Below are 20944 nucleotides of genomic sequence, written 5' to 3'. Positions count from 1 at the left end.
CAGGCTACTTTGTAACAATTATTTTTCTTTTTAACCCTTTGCACTTTTTAACCCTTTGAATTATTTTCATAACCGTAATATTTAAACGATAGTATATTCGCTTAAACATTACGAATATCGTAACGCGCGAATAACATAAAATAATTTTAAGCTAAAATTTAAATAATTTATGATTTTCATATTGGAATACTTGCATCTGAGTTTCGTAGCTGCGTGTGATGCCAATAAAAACGAACATTGGAATGACTGACGCTTCCCTCTCACTTTTTAAAGGTGAAAACTTCAAACTTAATACTTTTGATAATTTTAAACTCATTTAAACGATATAAATGAACGACGAGTTAAACTATTCACTGTTTAAGCAATAGTAGATTTCGCTAAACATTACATGCTATGGAACACAGACGGTATATCAAACAATTTTAATTTATTTTCTATTAGACTTAAATTTAAAAATGGCAGTTGTTGGTAGCGTGTAAAATCAACAAATGAATGACTTGGACTTTTAGATTTGGAGTTACCAGATCAGTTCTTTGTACTCCGACGAATAAACATCGAAGTTCTTTCGCTGCCGCCTGCAAAGAATGAAGAAAATTACATTCACCTACGTGTACATAAGAAAAAATTGAATAAGTTTTTCTTTAAGGTAATTGTAAAAAAATGTAATGAATTAGCGAAAATGGCTGTGCCTCCCTCTATGAATAAACGTAATTAAGCAAATTATTATTATTAAAGATTTTGGAAGGTACAATTCATGATAACTCTTAAGACGTAGTATCCTATCACTATTGATCGAATGAAATACACTTTTGTAATAACCCTAATTAATTAAAATAGGAGACTGTTAAATGTTAACATCCAAACGTGTTTTTATATTATTGCAAATATTTTACTAAGTTTCCTTAATAAAACACCAACGTATGCACCATTAGGATCAAAAGTGTTAAAGTTCTCTGGTTTTATGCAACATGATATGGGAAGCCAATCGCCGTGATCATTGTCTCCATATCAGTGAGACTACAAAATGATCCAATTAGAAAACTAAAGCAGAATTTTCACAAATTTTATTATTATAATTATTACTCGTTAATGAAGAAAATGAAAAATTACTTACAGTAGTTTGCCAGGAATGGATGTATATAGCAGCCATTATTATTTTTCTCTAATAATTTCCTTCTGTTCTGCAATTGACTCTTTTCGACTTGCATATGGAATATCAACTTTCAACAATCTGTGGTAACACCGCATCAAAAACCTTTTTCCTTCTATTTCTCTTTATACAAATTTCTATATTTCCTCCGTCGATTCGATCGTGTGAAACAATTACTACGTGAAAAGGGACAATTATCACAATCATCTACGAACAAAAATTAGAAATAAGTACGTACACATATACTGATATAAACGAAGATCGATATAATTATTTCGATAGATCTGTCTTACTAATTTTTCCGAGAAGCTCCATTATATGAATACTGATGTCAATAACGATAATATCAATAGTATATATCACATATATGAACATTCAAATATTTTTAATTTACTCCTTCCGAATAGTTCTATTGGAACTATTACAATGGAATGATTTTCATATTGACATTAATAAATATTGATCCTGAAAAAATTTTGATGCCTTAAATATCTTTTTTTGTTAAACATACTTCAGTCTTCCGAAAATATAAAAAATATTCAATTAATCTTTTAATATACCTAATCAGCGTCCAAATTATTTATGCAAAAATTTGAGTCCATTTTCAAAATTTTATTTTTATCAGAAAAAATGTCAGAATCTCCTTAAAACATTCTGAAATGAACTTTAGATTCACGCAAACTGATAGTATAATAATTGAAAACGAAAACTAATAGGTCTCATCGCAAAAGTAAAGGAAATCGGTTCGGTTGCGGATATGTGTCTCCGGAAGACACGTCGTCTCTACGTTCGTCTCTTTGTATTCTTATCATGGAATCATGCATCTCTATTCTAATTGATTAGCTGACCGGCAAACAAGCAATTACTAGTTTCAGACAAGCAATTCACCTAGTTTGTTAGACTCTTCAACAGGTAGTATCATTGAAATAGCAAATACGGAATAATATCACGGAATAGCAAACAGATGCGCAACAGTTGGCTCTATATACGATTATACGATTGGATCGTATAAATGTCTAAAAAGAAATATCCTAATTCCGATAACCCCTAATTAGCCTTTCTCCTCGGTTTAATATTACACAATAATTCAAAATTATGCAACAAGTAAAAGATAATTCACACGTAAAATATAGTATCTAATAATAATAAAAATAAGTTAACTATAGCATGAAGAAATAATAAGAAACTACGCAATTTTCTATAATCTACTATAAAACAATATATCGTAGTATTGGATATGAAGTTGTATAAAATAATGCATAACGTAGCGTCTCTAATATAACTTATAGATAGGATATAAAATTAACCTATTGTCCATAGCATGCATTATAAAGAACAAAATCTTATGAAAATTAATCTTCGCGTTAGATACTATAAAATTTAAATAAGATGCAACTTACCAAGAAAATAATGAATAATATTAGCGAAACCCATTATCGAATCCAAATATGCAGCCAATGTTCAGGTACTACGGTTTAATTGTTAATTATCTTTTCTTTCTTAAAGTTTGGTCTGGACACGATGTTGCCTCGATTAAAAATAAATTATTCCAAGTTTTCGATTAACTTTTAATTATTTTCTTTTTTTTCGCCAATTTTGTCCTCATATTCCGAAGAAGTAAATGTTTATCAATAATTTGATTACAAATGATGTATCCTAAACAAATATAAGAAAATGTGAATTCGATATCAACTGATCCACTTTCCTAATACACACTCGTTCGCTTCTTTTTTTCTTGAATTTAAATATCTATTTTCACGTTCTTATCTTTCAATTTTCTTTTTCAACTTACATCTATTTACTTCCTTCTTAATTAATAAGACAGCGCAGATAATTCACGAAATAATAGATAAAAATATAAATATATGCGCTCGTAGTTTGCCTCTAATATATACATCGTAAGTAAGGCATTATAGAAAAAACAGATGCATAAGTGAACATATATATAAATATAAATCGATACATATATGAAATAATGGATGTATCGAATGTTCCTTTCGACTGAAAAGAATAGAGAAAATTCCATTAAGAAACGTTGTAGATAAAAGAGAAAATATTTAAATTAATTTTAAACAGAAAGTAATGAACTTACTAAGTAATAGGGAATATAATTGTGCTTCCATTGATAATCAGAACTTTTACAACTATCTGTAAAAAAACAAGTAGTACTTAATGAAGCATTACGATTCATAGATCCAAACACCCTTTTATAACAACCCGATAATTAGAAAAGGAGTCTCAAATTTAACATTCAAAGTGATATTTATATTATTCCAAATATTTCACTAAATTTTCGTTCAAATAACTCGAATTATAATATTTTGTTTAATATTATACAATAATATACCCAAGAAAACCTGCACGGTGTAATGTATAGTGTAAAATAATAATAAGATATACAACTTTCTATAGTATATTATAAAACCATATGATGGTATATTATAAAGTATAGTATAATATAAGCAGTATAGCATTGAACACAAAATTGTATAAAATACAGTATAAAACGTTAATATTAAACGGTATAAAATTCAAATAACATTTTACTAACCGATAGTGTGTTCTGCAGAATCTTCTAGATACTATCCACTATTTTCACTGGTCAGGAGCTTATATATTATTCTGATTCGTTTCTGTTTGGAATATTATTTGGACACTCGCAGGAACTTGCTGGTAGCACGATTCGAAACGGAATAAACGGTTTATTCAACTTCCGCGGATGGCTAGCAACATCTCTTATATCGACTCGAGCATGCGCTGTTTCGTTTAACCTTCTCTTTTCTATATATTCACGAAGCTAATATCCCCGATTATCTCTTCATAATGTTAGCAATAATTTTGGATCGATACTACCGTTTACGGGAACTTTCCTTTTTGCTTTTATTTCTTTTTTTTCTTTTTGATTCTTTTTTCCCCATTTGATTCCACATGTGATTCACTATGTAAAAATCGAATTGCGTTTATCTACTTCCCGAGTAGGAAAATTTTTTTGACATTTAATTATTCATATTTATTTATTTTGTGCGAAGAGAATGTTGACATTGACCGAATTGAAATCTATTGACCGAATTACGATGGCTAGAAAGAAGTATAATAGATCTTTACTAAGCTGCAGGAAAATTATAACAGTGTTAGATTCTATGTGCGCCTATTCAGAGAAAAATCGCTGTGCTCGGTTATACGTAATAAAAATAAACAGTTCTCAAATAAAAATTGACAAATAAAATATCTTCCTAGGAATTGATTAATTTGGAACATAATATATGAAATGTTAGATAACTAGAGGTATTATGGACCATTGTTTTCAGTTCTTCCATCAGGAGCAAATTTCTAGGAAAATGTATTCGTTCGAACGGAATAATTAAATCAACGACGCGTATATGGTTCTGCAAAAGATGTAACCGAGTAATTAAATGAAGGATTTAGGTAGATAATTGAGCATGTACAGAGCATTTTATCATCCAGATGTTTGTGTGGTTTGATAGGGGGAAAACAAATGAAAAAATACCTTTCCTGTTCTTTTCAAATCAGACAGATGTACGCTTATAGACCGCGCACTTGTTCCTGACCGCTTGATGTATCCAAGCGCGGAGAAGAGCACTCATGAACGGAGAGAAATAATGATGAATCGTTTAATACGATGGTGCTTGATGATAGCTAGGAGACGATTACGTCAGTGCAGATCGTTAAGTTCCGATCAAAACCCGTTAACAAGAGAATTTGGAGACAGGGAGGATCATATATTTTTGCGAAAAAATCATAATTTTGTCCTTTATAATTTTCTACGATGTCTATGATAAATGTTGAATGAATTCTCTTTCCATATTATCATCCCTCGCAGTATATATGAGATCTCTCCGTTTTTTTTGCTTGATGTCATCACTATCACTTCTCTCGTTTTCTTCCCTATTAATATTCATTTTTTCTAATCGTATAAATGTCTACTTGAAATTCCTCTTCGGTATTACTTATGATACGAAACTCACTCGTGTTTGGAAATTTTGCCATTCTCTTAATAAATAAAAGAAATAAGTAAGTGAACGGATTGGTAGTCTCAAATTGTATATTACGAAATCACGAAAGGATATAAACCAAAAGAATATTACTTTTCTGATTTTTTGACTTATTAGTCCAGTTATCTATCTATTCCACTAGAAGTTTCAATGCGAAGTGAGTTTAGCTTCGAAAATCTCTCCTCAGTTTTATGATTGCTTGTTTACTCCATCAAATATCACTGCATCGTACGAGGCGTATTCGCGTGCCATTGCAGAGAAGCCCTCGGACCGTTGTGACCGTACTTCTTTTTTGTAAAACCGACTGATATTCTTTTCATATATCCTGGTAATTTGACCATTTCTTGATTAACTAATTGTGTGGTTCTCTTGGAGGGAAAATACGTGAAAGGTAAGAAAGTAATATTAGGAAGCAAAGAAATATGACGAAAGATTTTCTCCGAATACATGTTTTTTATTATTGTATAATAACAGAAAGAGTTCTTCGATAGTTGGAGCAATATGCATTTGTTTACAAAAAAAGATCGTAATATTTTGAGAAAATGTTTTCAAGTAATATGGAAGTAGATATAAATTTCGACGAAAAGATTTTCTTACGACAGAATTGTTGACGATAAGAATTACGTAGTATTTACATGGTACGAAAATTGTGATACCATTAGTAACTAATAATATTAGAATACTATTTTTAAGTATAAGTTGGACTTACGAAAGAAGAAACATTGCGAATTTCGTATATGAATATCCGATTAATTTCATAGGAATTAGTCTTGATAATTACAATAATTATTATTATAATAATTAATTATATTACAAGTAATTATAGTTTTATGTGCTTATTTTAATTAAAAAAGAGACGAATTATTATTAGATTCTATTATAAGATATATATAAGATTCTCATTAGGATATTCCAAGATACATGAGATAATTTCCTTTGAACAAAGAGTATATATAATAACATAATAAAGTATATATAATTACATAATTATAGAAAAGGGGAAATTTTTTATCCCCATGCGTTCTAGTTAGAGAATTAGAATCTAGAAAGCGTGGTCTCACGGGACGGCATGAGATTAACTTCGCCAGGGGAAGTCATTCCTTCTGTGATTTTCGATCCAGTAATACGCAAATGTGTGTCATACGCGAAATAATCCCTAGCTATTATACGTCCCAGAGAACAGCTTTACAAGTAATACAAACGGTTTAAACACGATTAGATTTAGTAGAAAATTTCATTTCTATATTATAAAAATGAAATTGATTCTGTTGATTCATAACATTTTAATTATTATTTTGTTGCGTTTAGGAGTAGTTGCTGTAGCATTTAAAAGGCTTCATCTGATTTATTTTCGATAGTTATATGATTGAAATGAACGAATGACTTTGATAAGTCTTAACAAATCTACGAATTTGGATCTATTTTAGAGATATACGAATCAAATTATATGGAAAATTGGATAATATACGTGACAAGTTACTTATATCTCATCTCGTTTATTAAAATCCAATATCAAGATCGATGATTGGTATAATAATGCGCTAGCAATGGCGTCACGTTGTCTCCATACACCATGCTTCTCTCGCCAACTTGGGTTTCATATCACGTGAAAGATTTGAAAAGAATTCTCTTAGAAATAGAAATACTTTCGTCGACTTCATAAAATCTATGTAAAAATTCATTAAATTATTAGAAAATATACCTATGGTATAGATTTTATATTAAATAATGAAGATATCTTACCACTCGATAAACACACCATTGATTGATTTACAATTTAGATATAAGGCTACAGAGGAAAGTGTTCTCGTATCCTATTTGGATTGATGGTCGGGCGTTTTCACTATCCCTGTTGGACGTATCGTCGAATGTACGGAAGAACAGGAACTGACAATGTAAATATATGTCACTTGGGACGTCGAATGTTTAATTATCACATTGAGCGTAATTGAAGTTTGTGTATCTTCTTTGGAAGGAATTACAACTAGCAATCGATTAGGCTCCATTGCAATATTTCTGGTCTATAGTAACTGCTTTCTCCTCCGTTTCGTCTCGTATATCTCCGAAATAATTAAAAATTCGTAGATTAGTTAAGACTTCTGATACACATTCATTCATTTTAATTGTATAATTACCAGAAATATATCAGATGATTCCTTTTAAATCGTACAGCGGCTTCTTCTAAACGCATTTTAATTAATAATTAAAATGGTATGGGTAAAGAGAATTATTTTCATTTCTATAATATATAATTGGAATTATGTAATAAATTGTATACAAATGGCCACTTATAAATTTATCCAATAGCGATGATATAAACGAATGTTGCGATGGAAACAATGATTCCTCGAGATTCATTAAATAAGTGTGAGGTTCTCCCGGAGAAGAAATAGTGAGAATATTGAAATCGTACTAACAGATTGATAGGTTGTGAAAATATTCTTTAGGACGTCTGAATTATATACAGATAGCAATTATTTTTAGTATGTAAATATATGGTATTCACTTACATGATATTCTTTGAAAAGTTAACGAAGGAGTGATTTCTATAGACGAGAATCATTCCTAAACTTCCTAAATTTCAATTCTCTAGCTAACAATGTTCTTTCTCTGTTCGTTAGGTAATTTGATAAAGTAAACAACCGATCCTAAAACTGGAGTAAGAGATTTTTAAAGCTGACACCAGTCCGTAATGAAGCTTCGAGTAGATAAGTAGATCCCTGGACTAATCAGTCCGAAAATCAGAAAAATAATATTCTTTGGGTATATATCGTTTGGTCGTTTCGTAACATACAATTAGAGGTAGAAAGAAATTTTCAACGCATTCATTTACTCATTTTTTTTTTTTTTTATTAGGACAATGACAAAGTCTACAAACACGACTACATTACATGATATAAGATATAAATAGTGAAGAGCAATTTCAAAAAGACAAGTATAAATCCAGAAAAGAACGGTAACAGTGATAGTGATACCACCGAATATGAAAACAGGAAAAATTTCATAGATGATGATAAGGATGAAAATCCTGCAAAGCTTATCACAGATATCGTAGAAAATTATAAGGGATAATATTTTGTAATGAAATATGCTTTTCAATATCTACAAATTCATATAAATTAAATATCATTACAATATATTCGTTAGTTCCACGGTCACGATATATTATATTACGTAAGTCAATGGACCACGATTACGCAAAAAATTACCATCTATTTGCTGACAGATAACATCCGAGAGGGTGCCGAACAAACAGAGTTTTTACATTCTATGCATCTTTATTGCTTTCACAGACGAAAAGCTAGAAGATGAAATTAATTAAGACTTCTCTAACGATCTCTTTTAATTTGACATATTATGATTTCTGTTTTACTACCATATCCATATTCCATAACAGAATATCGTTACAAATGCTTCTGCTTTATTTTTATTGATCTCACCCTACCAAATATTCACATTCCATGAAACGAAATTAATTCTCTTATTAATATTCTCTCATAACAAAAATATCTTGCGGGCGTTAATATACATATTTTTAATTCCTATGTGACAAAATCAGCCAAAGATGTTGTTCATGTAAACAATATCTTCTTTGGTCATAATACAAATAATATGGTGTGCGAAGTGACCAGAACGAGGAGTATCTGCTTTTTTATTATGATCCTAATATATAGTACCTTACAGGAACAAATACATTTATAAGAGAATATTTTCAAAGAATCCTACGTCAAAAACATATTCATCATCTATTATGGAATGTCAAGAAATTGACGTTCGAAGTTGTTCACCAGTGTTATCATCTAAAAAGATTGTGCTTTAATATTTTTAGATCCTTGTTACAGTTTTTAGGCAATGACATGCCGCTTTATATTATAACTCGAATTTAAAAAAAGGAAGAACAGAAAAATACATATCCATATATCTTATGTGCGGACACTGAATTATATAATAACGATCGGCGGCATTTTACTATCAACGATTATCGACGGTTTCCTAAACATATTTGCTATTTCTTAGCTGTAGTAATAATCAACGTGCTGGGTTCGAAAGGAAGGCATTTCCTTTACAAACGTGATCCGCATAATTATGTTCCATAGCGTCTTCATTACGTGGTTGCAATTAACAAGGAAGAAGAGGAAGAAGAGGAAGAAGAGGACAAACATTTATAATGGTGTTGACGACGATCCTCAAAGTATTGCCTCAAGGTAATCGTCAATTAAAATAGCGCTGTATTACAAAGCTTCATTCATATGGTGATACGAGGATATGGAATATACGTTATTGAAAGGATTCAAAGGTAAGTGGCTTTAGATAGAGGATATAATGGAGTGTTATGGGAAAGATTTATCGTAGGTTTGTTTGCCGTTGCAAAGGGAATCTGGATTCAAATGGAACTGAAATGGTACTCAGGCAGCTTTATCATTGAAAATGATCAAAGCTGTGTATACGATCAAAGTATTCATTGTTCTTCGGGATAATAACGTTAGCCCGGACACGCTTTTAAATTATGCGTTAATATGTAGAGTACGTTTATCTCACCGTGTCATCGTTATACCGTCAGTTTATATTATTATTCAATATAATTAAAAAGAGAAGAAGTGTTTGGTTCAATGTTCCAAATTATTTGTCAGAATATTCACGTCATGTACTTAAAAATAATGTATAATGTACGTTTTTCAGAAATATAGGTATTTGGACGAACTAAATTATTACGTAGCGCAAATATCTTACGATTGAGATTTAATGAAAATGCATGTATGCGTTACGTTCTTCCATACGTATCGTCGTGTACGTTCGTGTTAAACAATTTGTTATTATCTTTCTCCACACACTGATGCTCTTATATTCTCTCATCCGCGCTAGAGCATGTAAGTGGGAATATGTCCGCGGTTCTGTGGGTGTGCGTGCGTATATCTCCTCGCTTATTTTGACGAAAGGTATTTTTTCGAAAGAAGAAAGGTATTTTGTCGTTCGTTCTCCTCTTATTAAACTAAGCAGCCAATGCGATAATACGATTAGCAGTGTACTTCAATTAGCTATTTAGCTGCATTAATTAATTAGCAGATCGATGTACCACAACTAATTTAGTTCTTTCATACGAAGGAATACTTTTTCCGAAAAATTAATTCCCGACAGGAAAATTTCAAAGAACGATCCACTTATACTGCCAATTATCTGATATTTCATATATTCCAAACTAATTAGTTCCTCGGAAAATGTTACCTTAATCGAATCGTTCATTTCTCATTACGTATAACTCAGTATAGCAACGACATCATTATATATCTAGTAACATAATATTTCTAATTTATTCAGCATTTTCCTAATGTTTTACTCGGATGATTAAATATCTCAATAAGCGTACATATAATAAACATTTACATAATATTTCCCCCAACATAGTAAAGATCTATTATACTCCTTTCTAGCCATCGTTATTCGGTCAACCGATTTACATCGCACAAATCATCAGTTATAAATATTGTAGGAAGAGATTTTCCCTGAGATTACCATTCCTTTTAAATACAATATTCTGAATTCTACTTTCTTGGTAATGTCAACATTCTCTTCGCACAAAATAAATAAATATGAATAATTAAATGCCAAATAAATTAAATGCAAAAATAAAATGCCAAAAAATGAAAAATAAAATGCCAAAAAAATTTTCCTCAACTGAAAGTAGATAAACGCAATTCGATTTTTACATCGTGAAATGATCGAAAAGATACGAGTATGGAGAATCACATGGGGAATCAAATGGAGAAAACAGAATCAAGAAGAGAAAACAGAGATAAAAGCAAACAGAAATCTTCCTTTTACGGTAATATCGATCCAAAATTGTTGGTAACATTGTGAAGAGATAATTGGGGATCGTGAATATATGAAAAAGAGGGGATTAAACGAAACAGCGCATGCTCGAGTCAATATAAAAGATGTTAGGAGCCGTCCGCGGAAGTTGAATAAACTATTTATTCTGTTTCGAATCGTCCTACAAGCAACTTCCTGGAGGTTTCAAGAGAGGGACGATTTAGAATAATATGTAAGTTCCTGTCCATCGCGATAATGTTACTTATCTGGAAGGTTATAAAAAACGCGCTATCGGTTAGTGAAATCCTATTTAAATTTTATGCTACTTAATATTAACGCATTATACTATATTTTATACAATTTTGTGTTCAATACTACGATATACCGTTTTATAATATACTATAGAAAGATGTATAGTTTATTATCTTCTTGCACTATATATTATATCTAGCAATTTGTCTTGGGTATATTATTGTATAATATTAACCAGAGGAAATACTATAATTTGCGTTATTTGAACTAAAGCTTAGTGAATTGTTTGGAATAATATAAATATCCCTTGGAATGTTAATATTTGAGTCTCCTTTTCTAATTATCGGCTTGTTGTAAAACTGTGTTTCGATCTATCAATCGTAATGCATTATTAAGTACTAATTGTTTTCTTACAGATAGTCCTGCAAGGCGTAATTATTAATGGAGTTAAAACTATTTGTGCTAGTACTTGGTAAGTTCATTACATTCTGTTAAAAATTAGTTTATATATTTTCTCTTTTCTTTTGAATGAAATTTATGAATGAAATTTTCTCTATTCTTTTCAGATGGTAGACTGATTCGATATATACGTAAATACATGCATATACACACACACACACACACACACACACATATATATATATATTTCACCGCACTGTGTACTTTGTACGTATTAAAGTCCAATGTTCATATCTATATTTATTTATATATTTGTCTATAAACTGATATACTCTTTATATATTTCTGAGAATCATATGGATATAGATAAATGTATAAATAAATAAGCTCATAATTTGCCTTCAATACGTATAACATAAGCAATGCGTTGTAAAATATATATACATATATATATATGCATATATATACACATATGTGTATACATATATGTCATACGAACATCAGTAAACCACGGATGTAAAATTAAAGAGAAAATTGAAAAATAAGTCAAAATAAAAAATCAAGTTAATATTAAAGAAGAAAAGAGACATCGAGAAAAGAAGCAAGCTTATATGTACTAGGTAAGTGGACTCATTCTCAATTTCATATTTTCCTATATTTGTTTATATTGGCATAGATGGATCCTCCATTTTTGATAAATACGTGCTTCTTCTAAATATGGAGACAAGATTTAACAAAAAAACAAGAAACTAAAAGCTATTCGACGAAACTTAGAGCAATTAACATTTAATCGATACGGTAAAGAGTCCAAAGCGACGAAACTCCAAGAAAGAAAAGATGATTAGCATACAAACCGTAGTATCTGAAAATTGGCCGCATATTTGAAATCGATTTTGGGAATCACCCGATACATTTTTCAAGTTCTTGATAAGTAGAATCATACTTGAATTTTATAATATTTAATGCGAGGATCCATTATCATAAGATTCTGTTCCACATTGCATGCTATACACAATAGTATAATTTTTTATATCTATCTATGAGTTTATATTACTGTCGTTATGTTATGCCCTATTTTATACAAGTTCAATTCCAATACTACGATAATATGTTTTATGGTAGATTATAGAAAATTGCATAGTTTCTTACTATTTTTTCATGCTATGGTTAACTGATCTTTATTATTATTAGTTACTATATTTTACCAGTGATTGATATTTTACTTGTTGCATAATTTTGAATTATGGTATAAAATTAAACTGAAAAGAAAGCGTAATTAGGGTTTTCGGGTATTTCTTTTTAGACTTTTATACGAACCAATCGAATAATCGTTTATGGATCCAACTGTTGCACACGTCTTGGATATTTCGTGATATTTTTCCGTATTTGGTATTTCGGTGATACTATCGATTGACGAGTCAAACATATCAGTTGAGTTGCATGTCTGAAACCAGTTATATTGCTTCTTTGCCGGTCAGTTAACCAATTAGAATAGAGATACATGATTCCATGTTTTTCTAACTATAGGGTTGTTATAAAAGTGTGTTTCAATCTATGAATCGTAATGCCTCATTAAGTACTACCTGTTTTCTTACAAATAGTTCTAAAAGTTCTAATTACAAATGGAAGCACAATTATATTCCCTATTACTTAGTAAGTTCATTATATTCTGTTTAAAATTAATGTATATATTTTCTCTTTTATCTACTACGTTTCTGAATGGAATTTTCTTTATTCTTTTCAGTCGAAAGGCGAATTCGATACATTCATTATTACATATATGTATCGACTTATATCTACATATATGTACACTTGTGTATCTATGTATTTTACAATGCCTTACTTATGCTATATATTTTATAGGCCAATTACGAACTTATTTACTTATCTATTTATCTATTATCTCGTCGATTATATGTGACATTTTAAAAATTAAGAAGGATATAAATAGATGTAAGTTGAAAAAGAAAATAGAAAGATAAGAAAGTGAAAAAAGAAATTTAAATTACGGAAGAAAAGAAGCGAACGAGTGTGTACTAGGAAAGTGAATCAGTTGATACGGAATTCATATTTTCATATATTGGTTTAGAATGCATCATTAGAAACTCAATTTTTGATAAACATTTACTTCTTCCGAATATGAAGACAAAATTCAACAAAAAAAAAAAAAAAAATTAAAAGCTAATCGACAAAACTTGAAGCAATTTATTTTTAATCGAGGTAACATCGTGTCTAAGTAGTAAATATTTATCAAAAATTGAATTTCTAACGATGCATCCTAAACAAATATATGAAAATATGAATTCGATATCAACTGATTCACTTTTCTAGTACACACTCGTTCGTTTCTATTCTCCTTTAATTTAAATTTCTTTTTTCACTTTCTTATCTTTCAATTTCCTTTATCAACTTACATCTATTTATATCCTTCTTAATTTTTAAAATGGCACATATAATTGACGAAAGAATAGATAAATAGATAAGTAAATAAGTTCGTAATTGGCCTATAAAATATATAGCATAAGTAAGGCATTGTAAAATACATAGATACACAAGTGTACATATATGTAGATATAAGTCCATACATATATGTAATAACGGATGTATCGAATTCGCCTTTCGACTGAAAAGAATAAAGAAAATTCCATTCAGAAACGTATATCAATTTTACAATGACTTACTTATGTTATACGTAATGAAGGCCATCTACGAACTTATTTATTTATATATTTATTTATTATTTCGTGAATTATCCTTGCCCTTTCTTAAATTAAGATGGATATAAATAGATGTAAGTTGAAAAAGAAAATTGAAAGATAAGAAAGTGAAAAAAGAAATTTAAATTCAAGAAGAAAAGAAGCGAACGAGTGTGTACTAGGAAAGTGAATCAGTTGGTATTGAATTCATATTTTCATATATTTGTTTAGGATGCATCATCAGAAATTCAATTTTTGATAAATATTTACTTCTTCCGAATATGTAGACAAAATTCAACGAAAAAAAAAAAGGAAAAAATTAAAAGCTAATCGACAAAACTGGGAGTAATTTATTTTTAATCGAGGCAACATCGTGTCCAGACAAAACTCTAAGAAAGAAAAGATGATTAGTATATAAACCGTAGTACCTGAACATTGGCTGCATAACTGGATTCGATAATGGGATTCGCTAGTATTTTTCTTTATGTTCTTGATAAGTTGCACCTTATTTAAATTTCTGAATAACTAACGCGAAGATTCATTTTCATCAGATTGTGTTCTTTATATTGTATGTTATAGACAATAGGATAATTTTATATATGTGTCTATGAGTTTATATTAGTAACGTTATGTTATGCCCTATTTTACACAAGTTCATATCCAATACTACGATATATTGTTTTATAGTAGATTATAAAAAATTGCGTAGTTTCTTACTATTTTTTCATGCTATGGTTAACTTATTTTTACTATTATTAGATATTATATTTTACCAGTGATTGATATTTTACTTGTTGCATAATTTTGAATTATTGTTTAAAATTAAACCGAGGAGAAAGCGTAATTAGGATTATCGGAATTAGGATACTTCATTTTAGACATTTATACGAACCAATCGGATAATCGTATATGGAGCCAACTGTTGCACATGTGCTTGATATTTCGCGAAATTATTCCGTATTTCCTGTCTCAATGATACTACCTGTTGACGAGTCCAACAAACTAAGTGGTTTGCCAGGAATAGAATATACTCGTCGTAGCCATTAATATCCCTCTTTAATACTTGTCTGAAACTAGTAATTGCTTGTTTGCCGGGCAGCTAATCAATTAGAATAGAGATGCATGAGTCCATGATAAGAATACAAAGAGACGAACGTAGAGACGAGTTGTCTACGAGAGACACATATCCGCAACCGAACCGGTTTCGTTTGCTTTTGCGATCAAACCAATTAGTTTTTATTTTTCATCCATTTGCTTGAAACGAAAGTTCATTTCAGAATGTTTTAAGGAGATTCTGACATTTTTTCTGATAAAAATAAAATTCTGAATATGGATCCTAATTTTTAAATAAATAATTAGGATGCTGAGAAAATATAATAAAAGATTAATTGAACATTTTTGTTATTTTCAGAAAACTCTGAAGTGTGTTTAACAGAATAAAATATCAAGAGGATAGAAATATACACGTCCAGGAGAGTCGAGCACATAATTCAAGGAACCATTTAAGGGGAATATTAATGACTACGACGAGTATATTCTATTCCTGGCAATCTGCTGTAAGTAATTTTTCATTTTCTTGATTAGCGGCGAGTAATAATTATAATAGAAAAATTTGTGAAAATTCTGCTTTAAATTTCTAATTTGATCGTACCATATTCTTATTGCTTTGGAGACAATGGCCATAGAAATTGGTTTCCCATATCAAGTTGCATAAAACCAGAGAACTGTAACACTTGTGATCCTAATGATATATACGTCCGTGTATTATAAAGGAAACTTCTTTATATAATTATAATTATATTATATTTTATTTTATATAATTTTCTACTAATAGAAACAAAAAGCAATGAAGTGTTGTAAAAGAAGAAAACTTGTCATAAATATCTAATCTATATATCAATCTATCGTAATCATTGGAATGCATTACAAGATGTTGATCCTCAATCTTGTAGGCATCTATGCAAATTCTAGGAAGACTCAAATGAAAAACAATATGCAATGAACTTAAAAATGACTAACGAAGATAGTTCTATTTCCTTCTATTAATAATTACGTCTTTTGCAACTGACTGTATAAAAAAATTACCCTTGACTAAACATTCAGGTTGATGGATCGAAATAAAAAAATTCAAATATGAGAGCATCTTGTTTAAATTGATACGTATGATGCACATTCGATTATCGCGGCTGATCGGGGGCTTATATATTATTTTGGATTTTCTTTCATTTGAGTCTTGCGAGAATTTATATTGAAGCCTACAAGATTGAGGATCAACATCTTGTAATGCATTCCAATAAATACGATAGATTAATATATAGATAGATTTAACGCGATAGATTAAAATATTTAATAAATTTATTTCTACTATTTTTCCTACTCATTTTTTCTACTCTTTTTATTATTAAATCCAAACTATCGTAGATAATAATTTTTTTTTATTATTATGATACTTTTCTTTTTGATTATTTCTCTGCCTTTGTTTCCTCCTATGAATCATTCTGCATATTCATATCCTTTCGATCATTTTACTTTGTAATATCTAATTATGTCTATCCCCTTTTGGGGGAGTGACCTTTTTTTGGTATTTGGTTATTCAAATTTATTTATTTTTCGTAAAGAGAATATTGACATTACCAAGAAAGTAGAATCAGAAGATTCTATTGAGAAGGAAAGATTATTTCATGGCAAGGCTATCTTCCTAAAACATTTATAATTTATGCTTTGAGCCATGTCGATCGGTAAGTCGAAAAGTAAGATAGATTTCTACTATGTTAGGCGATGCATCATATCAATGTTATATTATACGCTTACTGAGAACATAAATCATTTGAATAATGCATTTGGGAATTACAAATATTATTTTACTATATAAAATATATTTTACTAAATATAGAATATACCATAAAGATAAACTTTTCTCAATTCCATCTCAATTCTACTTTGATTTATGTTCCACATGCAATGTCAACGGACATCCCCTCAACGGCCGTTTCGATTCGAATCGATTATTCCCTCTAGCTAAAGCTCCTCATCTATAGATCATTTGGAAAAGATATATTTCGTCTAGTCGTACGGCTATTCAAACGAATGATATTATGTCGAATTAAAAGGAATTGATCGAGAAATTCATTTCCTCCCAACCCGTATATTTTTCCGAATTTTTAGCCCTTTCGGGAAATTTTAACAGGAAATTTAAATTGGCTTGCGTAAAGCGCATTCAAATGAGATACGTAATAGAGAAAAAGATGATACAACGAAAAAAAAAAGAAATGAATATGGCGAAAGATTTTCTCTGAATCTGTATACCTTATTATCGAGTAATAAACGAAAAGAAATGATAGTTTCAAGAGCTAAAAAAAAGGAGAAATTAATTCTTATTGATAATCAATTTTAAGCAAACAAATAAAAACAAAATTAATAGTCAACATTCATTAGTTTATTTCAGATTATAAAGTGTAAAGAAAGAGAGAAAAAAAAAAGAGAGAAAAGTAACATGTCGAATTCAAAGATATTTGTTCAATAATAAAAGAGAAGTTCATTTCCCCTTAATTAACTTCATTTTCGACCTTTCCGTCCGAGTAAGCAATTAATGTGCGTATAACGTAATAATCATTTCTACACTGAGTCCTTTCGGTCGTTACCTCTCAACAAATCGATGGAACTTTATTCGCGCAGACGTGGTCCAACGACTCACATCAGAGTATATATTTTAAAAGTACTTATTAGTTTTTACGAAATCTATGATTAGTTTTCAAGCAATTCTTTTACAACATTTTCATCACTTTCATCAATGAGATCTCTTCGTTTCCTTGCTAGATGATATAACTATCCCTACTGTTGTATTCTTCCGAATTCATATTTATTTTTTCTAACGTGACTGTATGAATGCCTATCTGACATTCTTCTTCACTACTTATATCTTATATCATGAGACTTGTGCGTATTTGGGCACTTTGCCTTTCTCTTAATAAAAGAAAGAAAGAAAGAAAAAAAGAAAAAAAGAAGAAAAAAAAAATAGATAAATAAATAAAATGGAGATAATTGCATTTTACGAAATCACGAAATGATACATAACAAAAAAATAATACTTTCCTGGTTTTTTGATTAATTAGTCGAGGGACCTATTTATACTACTACAAGTTTTAATAAGAACTCGTTTCAGCTTTGACAATCTCTTTCTCCAGTTTTAGGATCGGTTGTTTGCTTCATCAAATATCACTATATATACAAGTTCTTCTTACAACCCTCCTTCAGCGGATCAGAGAAGAGCTCAGACTGTGGTGAAAGCATTTCTCATGTTCGGAAGTTATATCTACTTCCATTTTGCTTGAAAACATTTTTTCCAAATATTACCTTCTTTTCTTGTAAACAAATGAATATTGCTCAAGTTATCGAAAAATTCATTTTCGTTATTGCATAATGATAAAAAACTTGTATTCGGACAATATCTTTCTTCGTATTTCTTTCTCAACTAATATTACCTTCTCTTTCACGTATTTCACCTCCGAGAGAACAATTGAATTCGTTACTAACGAAATAATCAAATTACGAGGACGTACGAAAACAATCGGTTTTATGAAGAAGAAGTACGTTCACAACGATCTGGATGCTTATCCAGCCTGCTTAAAGAGAGCGATGAAAAGGATTTGTTTGTAATAGTACATGAGTATGCCTCGTACGATATAGTGATATTTGATGAAGTAAACAAGTATTCATAAAACTCAGGAAAGAGATTTTCAAAGCTGAGCTCACTTCGTATTGAAACTTCGAGTAGTATAAATAGATCCCTCGACTAAATTAGTCAGGAAACCAGGAAAGTATTATATTATTGTTATGTATCATTTCGTGATTTGGTAATATACAATTTCAGACTACCAACCCGTTTACTTACTTATTTCTTTTTCATTAAGAGAAAATCCAAAATTTCCAAACACGAGTGAGTTTCGTGCTATAAGTAATACCGAAGAGAAATTCCATTTACACGGTTAGAAAAAATGAATATTAATTCGGAAGAAAACGATAGAAGTGACAGTGATGACATCCAACAAGAAAACGGAGAGATCTCATACATAACGCGAGGGATGATAATGTTGGAAAAGAATTGATTCAACATTTATCATAGACATCGTGAAAAATTATAAAGGACAAAATTTTGCTCTTTTTTGCAAAAATATATGATCCTTCATGTCTACAAATTTCCCTGTTAACGAGTATTGATCGGAATTTAACGATTTACGCGTACGCAATACCTTCCCTCGTACCTATCGTCAAGCACCATGATATTAAACGATGCATTGTTATTCCTCTCCGTGCGCGCTTTTCAAGTGCTGCTCAAGTGGACGGGAATAAGTGGGCGTTTCTACGTACATCACTTCTCTTATTTTAAAAACAAGAAAGGTATTTTTTCATGAGTTTCCCTCTCATCAAACGAAGCAGACAATTCGATAATAAGATTAGCGGTATAATTCAATTATCCATTTAGCTGTATCATGCAGTTATCTGGATAATTTGGACGTCAATGTACCACGACTGATTTAATTTTTCTATATGAACCGAAACATTTTCCTAGAAATTTACTCCCTATTGAAGAATGCAAAAAAATAATCCTAATTATCTAATATTTCGTATATTATGTTCCAAATCAATTTGTTCCAAAGAAAATAATCCACTACTCTGCAAAATAAGTAATCGTGCTATCAAACGATAAATCTAAATAGGTAATGGAATTATAGAGCTAATCTCCAATTATATGAAGGTAAAATAGGGGTTGTCCGCATACACGCACACAGGACCGCTCACTCATCCCCGGCTACTCGAACCGCCGCAGATAGTCGTGCACTAGAGCACCCGCAGATTGAGGGAGATAATACCGAAAGGTTTAAAACGAAGGTATTTCTCGATAAGTATGGGAGAACGTATTAAAAACAGATACTTTGTGTTACCGAATTCTTCGTCCAAATTTCAATATTTAAGAAAACCGCTGATTAAATATTACGAATATTCTTTAAGTACATGTCGTGAATGTTATGAGAAATAATATCAAATACAGAATTCAGCATTTCTCCTTTCTTAATAATATCGAATGCTTACTTAATTTGCATCGATGGAATAAAAATCACGTGAACGTGGATTTTCAATTTCACGTATAATTTAAAAGTATTTCCCTGTTAACGTTATTACTTCCAAAAACGGTGAATCCTTTGATCGTCCCTGTATGTTAAATTATTATGTATGATATACTTCCCTCAGTTTCATTTCAATTCCCATTTGATCCTGGCCCTGCGTGGAACGTCGACAAATCGATCTGAGTACCGTCGCTTATAGCCTACAGCTAAAGCCGCTCACGTTTGGATCCTTTGAAGAAGGTAAATCCCTCCCATTTCCTCGTACCACAGTTCCAAGCTTTATAAAACAATGCCATATTGATTTTTCCAAATTTCGTCGGAAAAACACAAATGTTCTTTTTCCTTTTGCATTTCCTAGGTATTCTGAATCACATAATGAACGCAAGAGGAGTAGCTAATGATGTTCCATCTTCATTTCGAATTTCCACCTTCTTGGACCACTCTTCTGCTTTCACGATTCAATGCACTATATTATAAAATACGAAATTAATATAGAAAAGT

General features: G+C 30.4%; 2 long non-coding RNA genes across 5 annotated transcripts in view; both read right to left on the bottom strand.

Moving 5' to 3' along the window:
- LOC127070159 (uncharacterized) overlaps nt 1-20944 on the bottom strand; it is a 79376-nt gene that overhangs the window by 56984 nt on the left and 1448 nt on the right. Inside the window, exons 5-6 of one of the 4 annotated variants that reach the window (XR_007784256.1) lie at nt 6907-20909; nt 5624-6829 (exon numbers count right to left, since the gene is read on the bottom strand). The exons of 1 other annotated variant lie outside the window; for it this stretch is intronic. This is a non-coding gene — a long non-coding RNA (uncharacterized LOC127070159). Of the gene's footprint in view, nt 1-5623; nt 6830-6906; nt 20910-20944 lie in introns of those variants that run through there. 2 more of the 4 variants (XR_007784257.1, XR_007784258.1) reach the window with 2 other exon arrangements.
- Nucleotides 196-4275, bottom strand: LOC127070198 (uncharacterized). Its single transcript, XR_007784333.1, has 7 exons — nt 3702-4275; nt 3243-3298; nt 2943-3151; nt 2551-2806; nt 1444-1615; nt 1115-1357; nt 196-575 (listed from the first exon to the last, which is right to left on the bottom strand). It is a non-coding gene; the product is annotated as an uncharacterized LOC127070198 (long non-coding RNA).

Source organism: Vespula vulgaris, chromosome 17, assembly GCF_905475345.1.
Source record: "Vespula vulgaris chromosome 17, iyVesVulg1.1, whole genome shotgun sequence".
NCBI lineage: Eukaryota > Metazoa > Arthropoda > Insecta > Hymenoptera > Vespidae > Vespula > Vespula vulgaris.
Note: the sequence above shows the minus strand (reverse complement) of the source record. Positions and strands in the feature narration are given on the sequence as shown.